General features: G+C 34.6%; 1 long non-coding RNA gene across 1 annotated transcript in view; it reads right to left on the reverse strand.

Annotated features, from left to right (window-relative positions):
• Window positions 1-19,475, reverse strand: part of LOC130708861 (uncharacterized) — a 263,211-nt gene that overhangs the window by 120,173 nt on the left and 123,563 nt on the right. Inside the window, exon 2 of the long non-coding RNA XR_009009283.1 lies at window positions 775-886. This is a non-coding gene — a long non-coding RNA (uncharacterized LOC130708861). The remainder of the gene's footprint in view (window positions 1-774; window positions 887-19,475) is intronic.

Genomic DNA, 19,475 nt, shown 5'->3' on the forward strand with positions numbered 1-19,475 from the left:
AGAGTCGTATGACTTAGCAGGCAGAGCATACAGGTATTGGACTTGCTTCTGAGGGTGTGAGATCAAGGGGAGTGAAATATTAAATTGACTATGGGAAGTCTATCTATTTGGAGAGCACTCTCCCATTTACCATCCTGGCAAGACAATGGAGGGGTTGCAAGCATGCTAGTAGGATGGTGCCTAAAAGGAAGGAGACTCTGATGGTCCATACTATGTGAGATAGAAATGCTGGAATTGTGATGACAGATGGTATCAACAGAAGAAGGGATTAAAGCCTCAGAGAAGTGGGTATGCTAGGGGGAATCTATGATGCAATTCTTATACCACCACTAGCTCAAGTGTCTTTCAGATTATTCCCACTGCATTCCTATGACACAGGTGCAGACTTGCATCACTCCACGCCATCACTCATCACATCATACTGTTATTGTTGGTTTATTTTTATAAAATAAAATTTATTTATCCACTAGATGGATGAATCCTTGAGGCTATGAACTCTGCTTTATGCTCATCTATCTTCAATACAGAAAAATGCCTGACATATGATAAGAAGCTAGAATGAGAATAAGACAGATTTATATTAATAGAACACTTACTATTTGTCCACTGCTATGGAATGAATGTTTGTGTTTCCCCAAATTTGTATGTTGAATTCTTAACCCTCAGTGAGATGGTATTAAAAGATGAGGTCTTTGGGAAGTAATTAGGTCACAAGGGTGGAGCCCTCATAAATGGGATTAGTGTCTTTATAAGAAGAGATAAAATAGAGCTTACTTTCTCTCTCTCTCCTTTCAGCCATCTGAGGACACAGCAAGAAATTAGGCATCTGCACACCAGGCAGTGGACTCTGTCAACACCTTGATCTTGAACTTCCCAGCCTCTAGAACTGTAAGAAATAAATGTTTGCTGTTTAATCACTCAATCTAACTTATATTTGTTACACCAGCCCAAACTAAGACACCAACCATTGGGCTAAATGCTGGAAGACAATATAATTTAGTCCTTAGATCCCTGATAAGTATGTATTATGTTATCTCTAGTTTACAGACGAATAAATTGAGACTTAAAAGGGAATATCCATTTGCCCATGGTTATATTGCTCCTAAATTGTAGAACAGGTATTTGAACTCAGGCAATGTGACTTCAAAAAGAGGTGTGCTGCCTTCTTAGTTAATAGGTATTCAATTTACTGTTCAGTGAATTAAATAGTAGACATAAAGTATTAAATTTAAATATGGAAATAAAATTCCTGTGAGCAAAATGAGAATCTCTTTATTGGAAGAAGACAACCATCTCCAAGCAATCTATAGACCCATAATTTTTTTTAATGAATGTATTGTAGTTTAGATTTAAATAATTAAAAACATGAAGATACAGTGGTTATAATGAAAGGCTGTGATTTTACAATTATAATATATTGTAATATAGTACATGTGTTATAAATATTATAATTCTATAATTAACCAAAATATTTTGAGAAAGAGAGATGAGACAGACACACAGACAAACCCTAAAACACCAAAAAGAAGTAGATGTAGATTTATTGGAAACAAGAGGCTGTTACATGGTGAGTGGACTTGGTATTAACATTTTACTGAGCACTATAGTAGGTTTAAGTGCTTGAAACTATTATATTTAATTCTTAAAATATACTTTGTGATAATATTTTTACTCCAAATGTGTAAATGAAAACAGTGATACTTAGCATATTGTCTATGCTTGATAAAAATGTGATGCCACATTTTTTCTAAATTCTATTCTATTCATAGTATTTCTGAACATGTCTAAAATTTGAGTTATTTCAAAATTCCAAGATGGCTAAAATGTTTAAACTTAAAAGTACACATTCATGCTTTTAATAAATTTAACTGAAAGGTTAGTCTTTTCATAAAGTATCAGATTAAGATTCAAGTCAACAGAAACTAGAAACAAACTCTCTGTCTCAAATTTATCTTTACCACAATTAGAATACTTCATATCTTTAAATGCTATATGTTCACCTTTTGATTGATGACTCTCAAAAGAAGTTGGAGATTCAAAGCAAATCTATATATGTTTTCTAGTTTGGGCACAACAGTCGGCATGAAGACCATTAAACTATGAATAACTAAAACCACTTAATGTTTAAAGGCAAGTGCATCTTTATATATATGTAAAATTAATATGTTAAAACAACCTTATTAATAATTTACACTGTTGAATCATTTAAACATTGAGCAACCATCATCCAGGGTAAATTCTGTTTCAAAATTAGGCTTTTCCCCCCAAAATAGCCATAAATGACTGTATAACATTTCATCTCTAGTGAATTATGAATAAATTTTAATCTTAGAGTGTCAGTAGTCTGAATACCGTATTTTGAAGACTATGTACAGCTTTGGAGACCATTTTGTGAATGTTCCCATTCATTTTAGTGTAAATGAACAATTATAGAAACTTTAAGGAGACATTGCCATCTTCCATTATCTAAATTCAAGGATCACATCTACTGTTTCTTGGCTTTGAGTAGTGTTAAAAACTTTCTTTTTTTTTTTTAAGAAATAAAGAAATATTGGAGAAAAGAAAATTGTCATCTCTTATTTTCACACCCAAAGCAATTTCCAAAAAGAATACAGTGGATGTGTATGTTAATTTACCATTTTAACCTCTGGACACATTTTATTGTGAAGATAAAATTAATTCCTCATGTATTGGTCATTCTGGGTAGAAGATTGTTTTAGAGAAAAACAAAGTGAATGCATGCTTTTGACTGATGATATCTTACTAGTCCCAGTGTTAACTATGAAGTTAAGTGCTCAGTACTTTTGTACAATTAGGGCATATAACAAACATTTATCAACTACAAGAATGGATTAATTTACAATGGCAAATATGAAGTGATACTTCCCAGTTTCTTGGATTAATGGTTATGAAAAACAATGTAAATTTATTAAATTGGAATATTTATGCCTTCAAACTTACAAAGCCAAGACAAACACTTACAGCATCACTGACTGTCAAAGAGAAAAACAAAATGTCCTAAAGAACAATAAAAATGCAAAAAGGCTCTAATTTTTAATCTTATGATGTATATTTCTAGAGCTATATATTTTTTACTTCTTTATACTCTATTATTTAACAATCTGCTACCCTTATTTTGTGCCAAGCATTGGAATAACACTTTTGCACATTATCTTACTGATTTTTTCAACTCCTTATGATAAAGACATTATTAAAATTCCCATTTTACAACTAAGAAAACTATTTTAGTTCTTTAACAATTAGCTATCAAGTATTTTCTGTGTGCCAGGAGCTCTTTTAAGCACTTCATAAATATCAACTCAATTCTCAAAGCAATCCTTTTAGTTAGAGATCGTTATTACCCACACTTGCAGATGAGGAAACTGAGAGAAAGAGAGATTATACAATATTCCCAATTTCACAATTGTTAAGCCATGAAGCGGATACTCAAGCGCAGACACTCTGGCTCTAAACTAAAGAACACACAACTGATAACTGACAAGAAGAAAGATTTAAAGGTTAAGTCTACCTACAATACCAAGCTGGGAACTAGGCCAGTGCGGCTCCTGATCTGGAGCTTGCGCGTCGGAGGAACTCTGCCTTCTCCTGACATGCACTGCTCCATGGGCCACAAGGTCATGAGGCCAAGAGATGAACACTCCCAGAAATTCAGCTCCCCTCAACCACGTGCACACGTCCAATGTGGGCAGCCCTAAACCTGAAGAGTGATCAAGAGCAGCTGTGCAGGGATGCACAGGCTGAGATAGTCACTCAGACGCCCTTGTTACAGGATGGAGAAGAGACTTAGCAAAGGTAAGTGGACTGCAGCCTGGGGGCCAAGGTCTAGAGGGCAGTGGCCTAGACTCTCTGTGATGTCCTATTTTTATTCAGAACTCTACATTGTTTGAATATTTAAAATAAAAACCTGAGCTTCCAGGTAATCAAGAAGGCATATTTTTCAAAATAGAAGCAAAAGAAATATTGTATTTAATAATTTATAACTCATTACAGTTTTAAATTTTATATCTTTTAAACATCTAGACATAGCTTATTAGTACCACCATTGGTACTACTTATCTAGAACCCTATAAATATAAGGAGTAGAACTGTCTATCTAATTCCAAAAAATGCGCATCCCTACGCCTTATGCTCTACTATTTTTTTTGAAGGGATGAAAAATGTGTGGCCCAAAATGGCAGAGCATATGATTGTAGTGTTCATGAGGTGAAAGGGAGAAGTATTTCCCCTCAACTGCATTTTACTTGTTTTTTATTTTGCAGATCTTTATGAATTGTAGCTGCACAATAGATGTTTATAGAATTGATGAAATGCAGAGGAATCCTTAAGATTCAGAATGGGATCCAAGAATTATTTACAAAGAAACATTAGGCAATTATGATACCAATACCTGGCAGTGCATCTAAAAGTGGTAACTTAGGAATTCACTTCAGCCTGTACAGTCTCTCTTCTGCTTCCATCACTTTTTTAACCATTTATGATTAAGGGTAAAGAAACTGCATAAAACACGACTGGCACTGAATTTCAAGTTACCTGACTGATTTCAAGTGTTGATGTAAAATTCTGACGGCTGAATTGCCCTTCCTACCCATTTTTCTGTTACTGCAGTGTAATTAATGGCAGGGATCATAAGTTTTCCTAGATATTCCATCATGTTAACCATTCATCTCATTCCATGTCTCACAGGTAAAAATGAGTACATCATTTGATCCGAAAAATGCTTCTAATTTCTAACAAAACATAACTTCAGGAGAAAATCAATATTACATTAGCTTTGAGGTTAATAGCAACATATAAAGAATAGAAGACAAACATAGCAAGAATAGCCAGAAAAAATGAGGAAGAAAACAATCTTACAAGGTCAAAATTTCTTGCCAAAATAGAACTCCCAAACCAGAAAGAATTAATCTTTTTTATTAAATGTTAATACATCTCTGTTTGGAAAAATGAGCTTTGAAAGGCCTAGTCACACATGACTAAAAATGATGAACTACTGTACATAGCCAAACTAGTAGATGAAAGCACTAATCTTTGGGACAGGAAAAGCTAATACATAAAAAGTCAAACTTTTAATATCCCATTGAAAGTTTTCTATTTGGTCATTTTTAATATCTTTTCTAGTAGAAGAACATTATTTTATGAAGATGAAATGGAAATACTGAACATATCTTGCTCTCTTAAAACTTTCTCAGTTTTACATAGGGAGAAGCCAACTGGAATGCGTAATCAGATTTCAGCTTTTTCTGTCCTTAATGTCTATTTTATTAGCATGCCAATATTACATGCAATGTTCAGCTATCTAGTTAGAGAACTTTTTATGGATAGGAAGGATGAATATCTTCTTAAGTTTCAGTCTTTTGCAATTCATAGTTCTGTGATAAGTCAGAGGTATTTTTTTAAGAATAACTGTGGCACAGAAACCCAAGGGGAGAAGATACTCAACAAAGCTGCCCACACGACAACAACAACAAAACCCATCTTCTTGGGAAAGGAGAAAATGCAATCTAGTAGTTGAATGGTTTTCTATACTATCCCCATAATGCTGAAGTTTAGATAGATATTACATAGCCTGCATTTTCAGGTGGATATTATGTAAATACAGACCAATGCCAGAAGAAAACCACAGGTGTATGCGATAAGAAAACAGCACTCTGCTTCTCAAACATTTAGGAAAACAGATGGTGGTAGAATTGCAACATAGGTCTCTAAAAGAACTATTTTCTTACTGTAATATGTTGTAATCTCTGATTATAAAATGTTAGAATTGGCTGAAATGTGAAGAAAATAATATTTTTGCTATAACTCTAAAATATTTTAGCTAACATTTTTTCCAATTGAATCAACAGATTTCATAACTGTTTAGTATTAACAACAATTCAAACTATTGGTAGATGTTGTAACCAAAGGTTTATTTGAGAAACATTGTGTTTCAACCCAAACTTATCAATAATCACATTAAACATAAGTGGTCTGCCCAGTCCAGCTAAGTCAGAGATTGACAAACTGGATACAAAAAAATCAAGGCTCAACTCGATGATGTCTATAGGAACCCTCCTTTTTTTATATTAAAGATTCAACATTTATTTTATCACAAAAGTCCAGCAAATAAAAGTATATACAAGATCCATGCAATGAATCCAGTTACACACAAGACACATTTAAAACCTGGTTAAATACAAAGATTCATATAGGCTAATGAAAAAGGATGGGAAAAGGTACACAATGTAATTATAATTCACATAACAGTGGGTAAAAAATTATTATTATATAACCATAGGATATTTGACAGTTTAATGTGAAGAACAATGTTAGCAATGTTTCTTTCCACTGGTGAAAACTCTTTTTAACTTAAATATAACCTTAAAAAAATATAATTTAAGAGTATTAAAAAGAATACTAAGTGGACAAATAAGGATTATAAGTAGCTATATGCCATTTAAGGTTTGTTTCTGCCTCCAAAAAGGTTTAAAGTCAACTAGCCTTTAATTCTGCCAAGAATTTCTATGGGTCTTAAAATTATGCAATTAAGATCATGCCTCAAAATTATCCATCTGAATATGAGGAGTCCATATATCCACTGATTCCTATCCTTAATTGGTCAATTGTTGCAGCATGAGGTTCCTCACAATTTCAGGTTCCTCACAACTGGGCAGGAGTCAGATGTCCCATATCCAGCATCAGAGAACCCCGGAAGTAAGAATTCATGGTATATCTGAGGTGAGAGCCTACCAGGTAATCCCTACATGAAGCTGGTTGTCATATCAATGCTTGAAGTTAGAGAAAGGCCAAGAGGATATGAGATGGGGCTCTAGGTCTGTGCAAATCAAATGCCTAATAGACATCTCAATCTTAACATGTCTAAAATCTGTACTATTATTTTTCTCCACATCAATACAAATTCTTCCTACAGTTCTCTCTATCTTCATAAACAGCAACTCCATCCTAACATTTGCTCAAGATAAAATGGCAATAACTTTAATTAAAGTAGGCATGTTATGTGAGCCAGGCTGTTGAAGTAGAAAAAACTGAGGAAATGTGATATCACTGCATATAAACCAGGTCATATTTATATCTGTCAAAATAATTCCCTCTGAGAAACTATGACAAAAAACATAATTACTTTCTATCCCTCCATATGCTGAGGTGTACATTCACTCTTTAGTATTTAGACATCATTGGAGACTATCTCTTTCAGGACATTACTGGAGTTGGAGAATGAATTAGAAAAATAAATAGTAATTAAAGACTCATAGAAATTCTGTGTGGTAGACCTCTAGAGATAGTGTCAAAGTAAGAATGAGAATAACAAGTAACTTACAAACAAATATATAAGCTTGATATAATTTTCACAGCATAGATTTTTCATCATTTCCTGCAAATAATATGAAAATATATGATGAAAATATTAAATATTAAAATAATATTTACTAATGAAAGTTGGTGTTTCATGTATCTCAGACAATTTAGTATTATTTGATTCAAAACCTGTTAAAAGTTGTCTCAAATCTCTCTTACTTACAATCAAATTTCATTGCTTTTCTAGTATTTGCACCACTAAGCTACACAATTACAACTAAATATGGGTGAGTGATACATTCATTATTCAAAGATTTCAGGACAAAGCCTTTATTAATATTTAAGTCCCCTTCTCAACAATGACCTCCTTTTAAGTTACTGGAATTTTTAAAATGCATGTTTTCCAAAGAAGTTTTATGTAATGCATTATTAAATTAAAAGGCAAACTACATATTTATATAATTAATATTTAACTTCAAATCACATATATTTAAATAAAGTAGAAAATTTACTTAATTAGCTTAATTAACTGTCATTAAGTTTATAAAATAAAACTGCTCTCAACGTTTAGCATTCAATGTTTATTTTGTGGCCAATGTAAAAAACTTATATCTTGTTTCTTGTATATTACATCTAACCCTGCAAATATACAGATTTAAGAGTAAGATGAATTAATTAACATTGCAAAATGTTCCCTATATAGTCAAGTGCAAGTGTTCAGAACATAACATAAATTTGTGAATAACTCTGGAAACACAGACTGGAGGATGGAGAGAAACAAGAAGTGCTCAGCACTTCTTGCAAATAGTTTTTAATTATGCAGGAATTGATTGCATTCATGCCACTGGAAAGAGCAGATTTGACAAGCTAATTTTTTTTTTCTCTATGTAAGCATTAATGTCTCTCAAATACTCCCTGCACTCCTTCTAGCAGTGACACTTCCCAGAAATCTTCACAACGTTCACATATAATCATCCTTTGTTTTGAAAACATTAGACTAGTGTTTTCCTGGGGCCTGATCAAAGGAGACGTTTAGGGTTATAAAAGCTGTGTGGATACAAAGTGAAAGAGGCACCCTTAAATTCTTAAATTTGTTTTTTGTGCTTGTGATATATGAGCAGGACTCCTCCTGTCCAGTTCTTAGGATGTTTTCATTGTGGGCACTGGAGATTTCTGTAGACACGGGAGATTTCTTTGTTACACAGAACTACCCTTTGCATTTCAGCCTTCTAGAATTTCTAATCCCTACCTACCTAATTGGGTGACACCTACCAATCCTTGTGTGAACCAGATAGCCTTTTACACATTTCCTAAATGTCTCCTAGGGGATGATATTTCTTCCATTGTTCTACACTGCCCCATAGTCAGACAAGTGAGTGGTGAGAACTGGCACAATTTAAATGGAGGTAGGTCTGACTTCACTTGGACCTATATAGGCTTGTGAGATCTAGATCTAGCAGCATTTGGTTCATAGCCCTATAAATGAGAATATTTGGACAGCAAAGTTCTGCTGCATAGCCCGGTAGGCTTGATTTTTTTTTTTTTTACTAAGTAATAATTTATTCAGAGAATTACAAACTATAAGTAGCTCATTCACCTTTCTTCATATTTCTGCACCAGCTGATCTACATTGACCAATAGGAAGGATTAGTATAAAAACATCCAAGTCCTGGAATGTGGCAAGTATACACCCACCGCATTCCAGTGACATATGAGACAAATCATTCAATCTCAGCATTTTAGCATTTTTTCCTGCTGAACAAGATGGGTCTTCTCTGTCCTTCTCAACCACACAACTAGTTGAGTTGACTTGGTTCATAAGATAAAATCTATTTGCCTTCCTCAGTGCATATAAAGGCTAGTAAACTATTAATGAGGCCAAAAGTTAATTACATGTTGTGGATAGGCTCATTTTTATAATCTTCAAAATTTCTACAAATGGTAAAATATAATTCTAGACACTCTTGAATCACTACAATGTGGATAAAGAACAGCAACAACAAAACCTTTACTGCCTAGCAATAAAAATGCCTCGATTGATCTCACAGGTATACATTTAGTTAGTCAGCCTTCTATAAAAATGCCTTTCTGAAAGATTATTTATAGCAAAATTGTTGATAGGATAAAGAATATTCAGAATAGGATAAAGGGTTAGAAGCACACTTTGCTAAAAGCATATTTTTTTTCTTCCTAAGCTTGTGAATCTCTTCACATATAAAGCAAGTAGAAATAAGAATTTGAAAAACTTCTTCAAAAACCTCTAAAACTTGATTTTTTTGATTCTTTATTTAATGATGAAGTACATATTTAATAAAGAAAATGGGGCTTCCCTGGTGGCGCAGTGGTTGAGAATCTGCCTGCCAATGCAGGGCACACGGGTTCGAGCCCTGGTCTGGGAAGATCCCACATGCCGCGGAGCAACTAGGCCCGTGAGCCACAATTACTGAGCCTGCGCGTCTGGAGCCTGTGCTCCGCAACAAGAGAGGCCGCGACAGTGAGAGGCCCGCGCACCGCGATGAGGAGTGGCCCCCGCTTGCCTCAACTAGAGAAAGCCCATGCACAGCAACGAAGACCCAACACAGCCATAAATAAATAAATTAAATTAAATAAATAAAAATTTAAAAAATAAAGAAAGAAAGAAAGAAAGAAAGAAAGAGAGAAAATGAAAATTGGGAGATGGATATTCTAAGTCAAAAATAAAAATTTAGGGACTTTCACATATACTGACATTGAGCCAGACTCTCACATTACATCTGCAAACAATAATATTTTTTATATACTGTAGACACATCCAAAATCATACAATTTTAACAAACATTTTAAAATATGTATACATATTTTAAGGAAAAATTGCGAAAATAGCACAGCAATAGTGACATACGAATTTATAGTTGTTGGTCCTGTAACTCTATGACAAATTCATCATAGAGAAATAATTGAACAGAAACTACACACACTCAAGTGCACACACACACACACACACAAATACATGTGCAAGATCATATAATAAGATATTCTTTACTACAAAAATATAAAGATCATAGATAGCAGATGGATAGGAAACAACACAAATTTTTAAAAGAGGGGATAGCTTAATAAATTACAGAATAGCAGCAGAGAATAAGGTTGGAATTCATGATTATAGACTCTCTCAAGAGGAGAAATGTTTATTATATTATTTCAAAAGCAGAAAAGCCTTGTGCACAGTGACTACAATTCTATAAAATGTGTATGCATGTGGACAGCAAACAGAAGTTCCTATGTGACAATAAAAATAATTTTATTTGGATGGAAAATGTAATCTGCTTCTTGTCTCTATATATCTATAATTCATTATATGTTTTCTTAATAATAAATTAAACTACTCCATTGTACAAATCTTAAAAATTAGTATGTCAATGAAAAGCATGTATAAAGAGGGAAAGAAAGACTATACATTACTGTCAAAGTGGCACACTTGATGTTATTTCTATGTTGGTGTCATTATCTTCTTGGTAACAGTTTACAATTAAATAAATATTCAGAGTGCCCTAATTGGAGACCAGTATGCAAAACATAGTCTTGTTAATAAAATAAATAGATTGGAATGATAAGATTTACAAAAATTTGACTTAAAAAAAAAGGATTTGCTTATAATGTCATGCAGCCAATAGTATGACAGCAAAACAAAGTACACCATAAAATATTAGCTAAAGATATGAAAAACAATCTTAGCTACTTTATCCACTCTGTCCCAGCATTCTATAAACTGAGAGAATATTAAGCAATAATCTTTCCACAGAACTTTGTGAAACAGCTTTTATCTGTGCAAAAGTGGAATGTGATGTTCAGAAATCACTCTAGCTCTGTGAAATAAAAATATTAAAATTCAGGGAAGGGGAAAATGCAATTAAATATCTGTACAACCGCGTGAAGAGAGAATCTGAGAACTCAATAAAAGCTCAAAATCCTCTCTAAATATCTAGTTATACTCAATCATTTTCTCCCCCTTGCTGTTTCTGCAGTTGCTGAAGAAACAGCTTATCATCATGGTGCCAGTGACTATGTCTTAATCATCTGTAATCCCTGTGGTTGCACAAAATCGAGTCATATAAACCGAGAAATTCTGGATTGCTGAAAGAAAGTAGGTCACAGATAGAGGCAGATCTATAGTCTAGATCACATAGCCTAAAGCCCCAAATTAGATGAGGAATACAAAGGAAGATAAATATTGTTCTCTCTATTTTCCATTTATGTCACATTTAACCCCATCGCAAAAGAGAATGGAAATAATTATGGAGCATTCACTGGAGTCTTGAATTTCTACCTCATTTTTCTTGCATTTCATAGGCAGAAAACTGAGCTCAGTTGTTTAACTTGTCAAGGTTGGTTTTGCTTTGAGTAGACAGAATTGTCTATCTCTTTCCTAATTATGTTTCTCTCCCTCTCGCTTCCTCTTCCTTCTTTTTTATCACCTTTAACTAAAAAATGCAAGGATAAGAGTATATAAAATCAATTAAATTAATAGAATAAGACTACTGATTAATCTTTAATTACTATGAGACCCAATACTAATAAATAAATCTCCTGCATCCCTGAGATTTAGTGGAAAAAGCCAGAAAGTTAGCATCTCCTTAATATTTTATTAGCAAACAATAGGTACCAATGGCATGAGACATAGGATATATGTTGCAACATGTTCTTTCTGTGGCAAAGCATATTCTAACTGTGTAATGTAGTTATGTACGCAGATAGGAAGCAAAATAAAAGACATAAAATATTCTTAAATCACAGAGGATCATTTGTCTCTCCATATATCTATTTGTTCCAAGCAGATGAATATAGCAGCTGAGTCCACAATATATCTCAGATGCATATATTTGATACATCCTTGGCAGATGCAACATGGTTATACATTTCCTTAATCATTAATAATTTAATCTGGAAGAGATAATGGGTTTTTCTTTCATTGTAGAAATGGGGAGAATGACATGATTAATTATGTACATTCACATCTATTCCATTAGAATCATAATGCTGGAATAACTCTATATGTCAATTAGTTCAACTCTTTTCTCTATAAACAAGAAAACAGAAGCCCAAAACATTTTGCCCACCACCCAGTCACAAAGTATTAAATATCTACATTAACTATCTTTGTGGTTGAGACACTAAAAAGGGTTGTTATATGCAAATATTTTCTAGGAAGCATAATGTGTGCATAATGAAAGCTAATTTGAGCTAATACCTTAGCTTAAAGGTAAGCATAATTTAAGTTAATATCTTTGCTTAAATTAATCAAATGAGTTACAGTCAACCAGACAATTAATGGAGACAATATGGAATACAAGCATTCTAAGGAGAAAAGCAAAGGGAACATCACTATCCGAAATATGCATCACTGACAAGAGGATTTGCCGAAGAAGCTTATACTAATGTATGTTGCTTGCTATAGCAGAAAGACTCCATGCACAAAGAAAAGAACATCACCCAGAAGGAAAAATAAAGATCAGAATGGTCAATGAAGTTAAACTTTGCTATTTTTATGTAGGAATAAGGTTAAGGCACCTTTAAACTTATATGAAAAATTTTGGTAAAGACAGCATTTCCCTACTGTCAGTGTATTTTAGACTCTTGAGAACCCTCCTGTTTTCCATTAAGTTTGTATATCAACCACAGGAGTTTAAGGACTCTGCATGAGTCTGAATCCAAAAGACATTTCCAGTTGTATGTTTGTTTGTTTTTAGTATTGGTCATCATTAAACTTGTAAGGACCTTGTGTCAAAATTCAATTTATGACTGCTGGTCCTCTGAAGATGGTGCAGACCCATATCTCCCAGCTTTTCCTCTTTATAACTATAAAACATGCAAATAATAAGAGAGAACCAAAGGAGAAATCTGAAAGGGATAAGGAGAAGTTGAACTGGATGAAAATCCAGGATTGAACAACTCAGTGGCAGGGCACCTTATAGCTCTCTATACAACAGAAGACCCACATCAGTGTTTCCTGATCCCCAACCTAGCAGCAAAAGGAAACTCAAGTACGTTCATTTCTCCCCCAAAACAAAAAATGGAAATCACCAATAAAAAGAAACCAGGGCAAGTGTTCATCTGTACTGCGCCTGAGAATCCCCACACCCACCAAGAGCTACAAGAGTGAAGGGTAGAATCAAGCAGAGGGAATTGGTCAAAGCAAAGAAAAACTAAAGAATTTTTCACTAACAAACCTACTCTAAAGGATTGATAGAATGAATTTTAAGTAGAAAAGAAATGATTTAAAAAAAGAATCCTGAAGCATCAGGAAAGAGGAAGAAACAATAGAGCAAACATAGGAGTAGAAGCAATACACTATGCTTTCCCTTTATGAGTTTTATAAATCATATTTCATAGTTGAAACAAAATTTAATACTCAAGACAATGGCATTTAAAAGTGCAGGAAGATAAAAAGCTCCAAATGAAAGTGAAGTTTTCACATTTCACTTAAGTGATAAAATGTTAGCAACAGTACACTGTAATAAGTCACAAATACATATTGTAATAGCCAGAGCAACCACTGTGAAAAGTATACAAAGAGATATACTCAAAAACATTATAACTAAATAAAGATGGAATCTGAATAAACTTTCGAGTAACCTGCAGAAATACAAGAAAAGAAACAGAGTAACAAGAGCTAGAAGAAACAAAAACAAAAAAAAATTAAATGGTAGAATTAATAACTATCATAGTATATCAATAACTACCTTAAATGCAAATGATTTAAGTACACCAATCAAAAGACAAAAATTGCAGAGTGGATAAATCACACACAGACACACACACACACACACACACATACACACAACCCTACTACGTGCTAATCACAAGAAACTCACTTGAAATACAACGCAGGTAAGTTGAAATAAAAGGACAGAAAAACAAAACAAAACAAACAAAAAAAAGAAATAGAAGAATGGAAAAAGACCACGCAAAGATAAATTAAAATTTTAAAAATTGGCTGTATTAATAGGATATAAAGAGGATGTCAGAGCAAAGAAAGTTATTAGATATAAAGAGAGAGTTTAAAAAAAAAAAAAAAGAGAGAGTTTAAATAATGATAAAATAATCTATCAGAAAGACATAATGGTTCTAAATATATACACACCAAAGAGCAGAGCCTCAAAATACACAAAGCAAAAACTGATAGAACTTGTGGTACTTGAACAACTGCTCCCCAAAATATCCATGTCCCAATCCCAGAACCTGTGAATATGTCACTTAACATAGTAAAAGTGAGTTTACAGATGTGATTAAATTAAAGGTCTAAGATGTGACATACAGAGATTACTGCATATTGGCCATGAGAGCTTAATGTAATAATTGTCCTTATAAAGAGAGGGGTGAAATGGTGAAAGACTCAATGGTCTTTGCCTAGTAATTAGAATAAAACAAGAGTGTCTATTTCCATTACTCTTATTCAACATAGTACTGGGAGCTCTAGCCACTATAATAAGGCAGAAGAAAAATATGAAAGGCATACAGAATTGTAAGTAAGATATAGAATTGTCTCAGCCACGGATAACATCATACTCAGTAGTGAAAAGCTGAAAGTTTTTCTTCTAAGATTAGGAGCAAAACAAGATGCCCACTCTCATCACTTTTATTCAACATTGTACTGGGAATTCTAGCCAGACCAATTAAGCGAAAAAAGAGATAAAAGCCATCCAAATTAGAAAAGAAGAGGTAAAATTGGAGTAATATCTAGAATATATAAAGAACCCTTAAAATTCAACAGTAAAAGAAATATTAATGGACAAAAAACATGAACAGGCATTTCATCAAAGAAGACATACAGATGGCAAATAAGCACATGAAAGATAGTCAATATATTTGCCATTGGGGAAATGTAAATTAAAAGCACAATGAGATATCGTTATTCACCGACCAGAATGGCTGAAAGTAAAAAATGATGACAAATATTGGCAAGGATGTGGAGAAGCTCTATTATCATACATTGTTGGTGGAAATTTAGAAATCAAACAACTACTCTGGAAAATAGGATACCAGTTTATTACAAAAGAAACATACAATTACCATATTACAACAATTGTATTATAGGGCATTCATCCCAGAGAAACAAAATATTATGTTCACAATAATAATATGATGACAGTAATCATAATAATAACTGATGTTTATTGAGCAACTTTCATGTACAAGGTATTATTGGAGTGTTTTAAAGGCACTAATTAATTGCATCTTCACAACAATCATATGAGGTGGGTTCTATTATCCCCATTTTATAGATGAGGAAAATTTGAGACAGGCTACATAGCTAATAAGCCAGAATTTGAACTGAGGCAGATGAGGATCAGAGCTCACATAGACAATGCTGTATATTGTCTTCCTTTAATTGATTCAAAATATTTCTATTTCTCCCTGGGGTTGAGAATAAACGTTCCCATCACTCACTTCAGTACTATCTAGACAAGTATACGGGCTGTGAGTAAAAGAACTGAACGAATTGCTCCTAAAGGGGCAAACCATGGTGAGAAATTCAAAGAGTCACACACCTGTAGAATATTCCAGTATAGGGACATGAGCACAGGCTGTGCAGTTAAGCAGGCCTGAGTTCAAATTTGAGCTTCATTCTTAGTAGTTGTAGAATCTGCATTATTCAGGACTATTTCAGTGGCAGTTGTTAGAAAATCAACTTTTTAATAAAGAAAATTGAATGGAAAGATATTGATGCTTCACAGAAAGTAGGAGACAAAGATACTAGGTCTGACTCAGGAATCTCAGGGACTGAAATAGGGGATTTGATACTATTGGAATGGTCGTTTCTCTCCATCTTTTATTCTTTTGCCTCTCTTTATCTCGCATCCCACAACATGGAATGGACAGAGAAACCAGTGGTTCTGAGCCTTGGAATTCATGGCCAAAAGGTAAATGTGAGTCATTCCTTATTCTCCAACAAAAATATCCAGTGAAATGATTCCAAATACCCCATTCTTTTCTATCCAATCAATCAATTACTGTGAGCCAAAGGGTATACCTTTACTTTCAGAGAGGGGGAACCCGTCTCCAGAAGGATGGGAATAGAGGGAATTGGCCAAGTAGGTAAACACAATAGCTACCATGTGGTTAATTTTTTTTAAATTTGAAGTCATATAAATCTATACCCCACAAATTAAATTACATATAAAGCAACTAGCATACTAAGATGCTGAACAGATATTAGTTTCTTTATGTCCCTCCTTCCTTTCCCAGAAATACTAGGCAGCTGTTCACAAAGGACAAGGAATCTCTAGATGAGAAAGAGTAGAAAGATGGAACTGTGTGCCTTTTCTTCTGCTCTTCTAGGGCTTTACATAAGTACCTTGCACCAAGAGTGCTACTGGAAGTAGACCATGAAACCTCGTTTTCTGGAGCTTTTCTCCAAGCCTTCTGTCTGTATTCCCATAGCAGTTTATACAAGGACAATTAGAGTGCCATCACACTGATTATAGTTATTGACTTGCATGTCTTTCTCCCTTGATAGAAAGTGAACTTCTGCAAGGTAGAAAGGCTCTGACTGGCATCTGAGAAGTGTTCGATAAAACAAATAAATGAAAGAGTTCAGGAGTCATGAGTTTATGGCCATGGTTCAGTTCTTATTGAATTAAATATAGACTGAAGTCATACTGAGACTTATGTGTCAGGCATGGTCCTAAGTGCACTGTATCTATCATCTTATTGGATCCCTACAATTCTGTAAGTTTTTAAAATATTTTTATTCCTCTCCTCCTCCCACCTTTGTGTTTTGTAGATGCAGAAATTGAGGGTTAGAGGGTCAAGTGATACTTTCCCCAAACCATCCATTTAGAGCCAGGATCCTGGTCCCTTACTCAGCATGATTTTTGTATGGATGTCACACACTTCTCACAGAGAAGTGTATATATAGATAGGAAGCAGTGTATGCAGCCAAGGACTTTGTCGTTAAACACCATCTGTAGTTTAGAGACCTAGGAGCATCTGTCGGGATTAGGTGACTTTTTTTTTTCTGCCTGGCAGGAGGCTGCTAGATATCCGAGGGCTGTGAGGTAGTTGTCATGCTATTACTGTATCTATCACTAGTTAGCTGGTGATTTTTACTGAAATACACGTCTGTATGAAAGCAGTTTTATTCCTGATCCTATAATCTTCTTCCTAAGGAGCAGGTCTAAACTTGTGTTACGGAGCCTGTCTTGTAGCATTTTGTTCTGGGTCCTTACAACTCAGCATTCAGTTCCTGACCTCAGCTGAGGAAGAGGAAACGTCAGACTTGAACACAGAATCTGTTGATCACAGTGAAATAAAACCCGAGTCTCTCCCGCCCAGAGGCTAGGAGGTTCTTATTCCTCCAGAGATCTTCTATCTCCTAGTAGCTGACTTGCACAAACTCTCAGAAGTGAGAAACAGATAAACCTGGACTCCACAGTTTTATATTTGTAATGCGAAATATGCCTCTCTAACAACGGGCATGTCTTAGTCCCTGAACCAGGATACCCCTTTCCAGAAGGAAAATACCTAGATAAGCAGAATTTTCTTCAGAAGATCACTTGGTAAATCCAGAATCAGAAATGGATTATAGGTAATATTTCCCTAAGTTCAAAAAGCACTGGTCAACTCCTCCTAGACTTTCACAGACAACAACACTCTAGAGAATGTTCTTGGATTTTGTTTTGTTACCTTGTTTTTTTCCCTGTGTATTCTCCCTTTTGCAGTACTAAACAGACTTATTGACAAAATTTCTTCTCCACACTCTATTTTTCTAAGAAGCCCACTCCCCTTCTGTTCACTGGTTCCTTCTTAAAACAGGCAATGGCATGATAATGCTACATTCTATTTTAGAGTGGACTTCACATTACCTTTCAAATGACCCAGTGACCATGGCCCACAGTAAGATATAATTTTATATCATGACCCAGTTTCATATATATGTGTCCGTGTATATGTGTATGTGTATCTTTATATAAATATTAACCTTTACCTATATGCGTATAAATTGATTTCATGATCCATGATAGGTCATGACCCTCAGTTTGAAAACAACTCTCTAGAGGAAAAGTCTTGGATTACCTCCCAATGTGCTAATTTTGTTAGATTTCTCAAATTTTAAGGATGCCCTTTTGTGGCAGATCAAGATAAAGTCTGTCAGCCTAATGCTGTCGAATTCCAAAATACAACTGAATGGTAAAGGCAGTAGAAACAGCTGGTAACCTTAAGACATTCTCCCCATTGTCAACTAGAAACAGAAAGGCTCAGTGTAAGAGTTGTGGGTTGAGTTTTATTTAGTGTCTTACTCAGGACTACAGCCTGGAAGACAGCCTCTCAGATAGCTCTGAGGAACTACTCCAAAGAGGTAGGTGGAGAGGCCAGTATATGTGTGGTTTTGGCTAGTGAAGCCGTGCATTCAAGCATACATCTCAGTAAAAGGCTACTGCTGGTCATGAGGATCAGATATCTCAGCTAATGATTTTAATCCTTTCTATCAACGGGAAGATGTAAGAATCTGGATTCATTAAAATTTTTCCTGAAATATATCCACCTATCTAAGGGCTGGTTTTGCTTGTTTTCCCATAGTGCAGAGTGCCTTATCCTGTTCTTTGTCCTGAATTCCTTTCAGGGCATAGTGTAGGTCAGTGACTGCAGTGGCTAATGACTTGATCCTTGTAGAACTGGAATGGCGGGCAACATTTTTTTGTTTTCACCATGCTCCTCTATCAACTACATGTTAATAACAACTCTCCACCCACCAACACATTGCTTACCAAAAATGTCTTCAGACATTGCCAAAAGTCTCCTGAGGGACAAAATCGCCAGGTAAATGCCTTTTGCCACACTGCAAGCCCACAGATTCCTAGCATTTCTCTATTCCTTTTATTTCTGCTTGTAGCAAGTTAATCCTTTCCTGAGTTCATCATTTTCTTGTAGTACTTCACCATTTGCAACTAATACCAAATCCCATACTCTGATTGCCAATTTACACACTAGAGCTATAAGTTCAACAGACATGCAGCCTAATTTCTGTTTTACAGAATGTGAGATTCATTCTCATTATAGTCCTGGCTTATAATAAATCCTCACCTATGCAATACTCAATGACAATGTTTGGACATCTAATACAAGAGTTACTAACATCATAAGAGCCAGGTAGCAGTGACCAAGGTAGAATCAATCTGAGT

This window comes from Balaenoptera acutorostrata, chromosome 9 (genome assembly GCF_949987535.1).
Source record: "Balaenoptera acutorostrata chromosome 9, mBalAcu1.1, whole genome shotgun sequence".
Lineage (NCBI taxonomy): Eukaryota > Metazoa > Chordata > Mammalia > Artiodactyla > Balaenopteridae > Balaenoptera > Balaenoptera acutorostrata.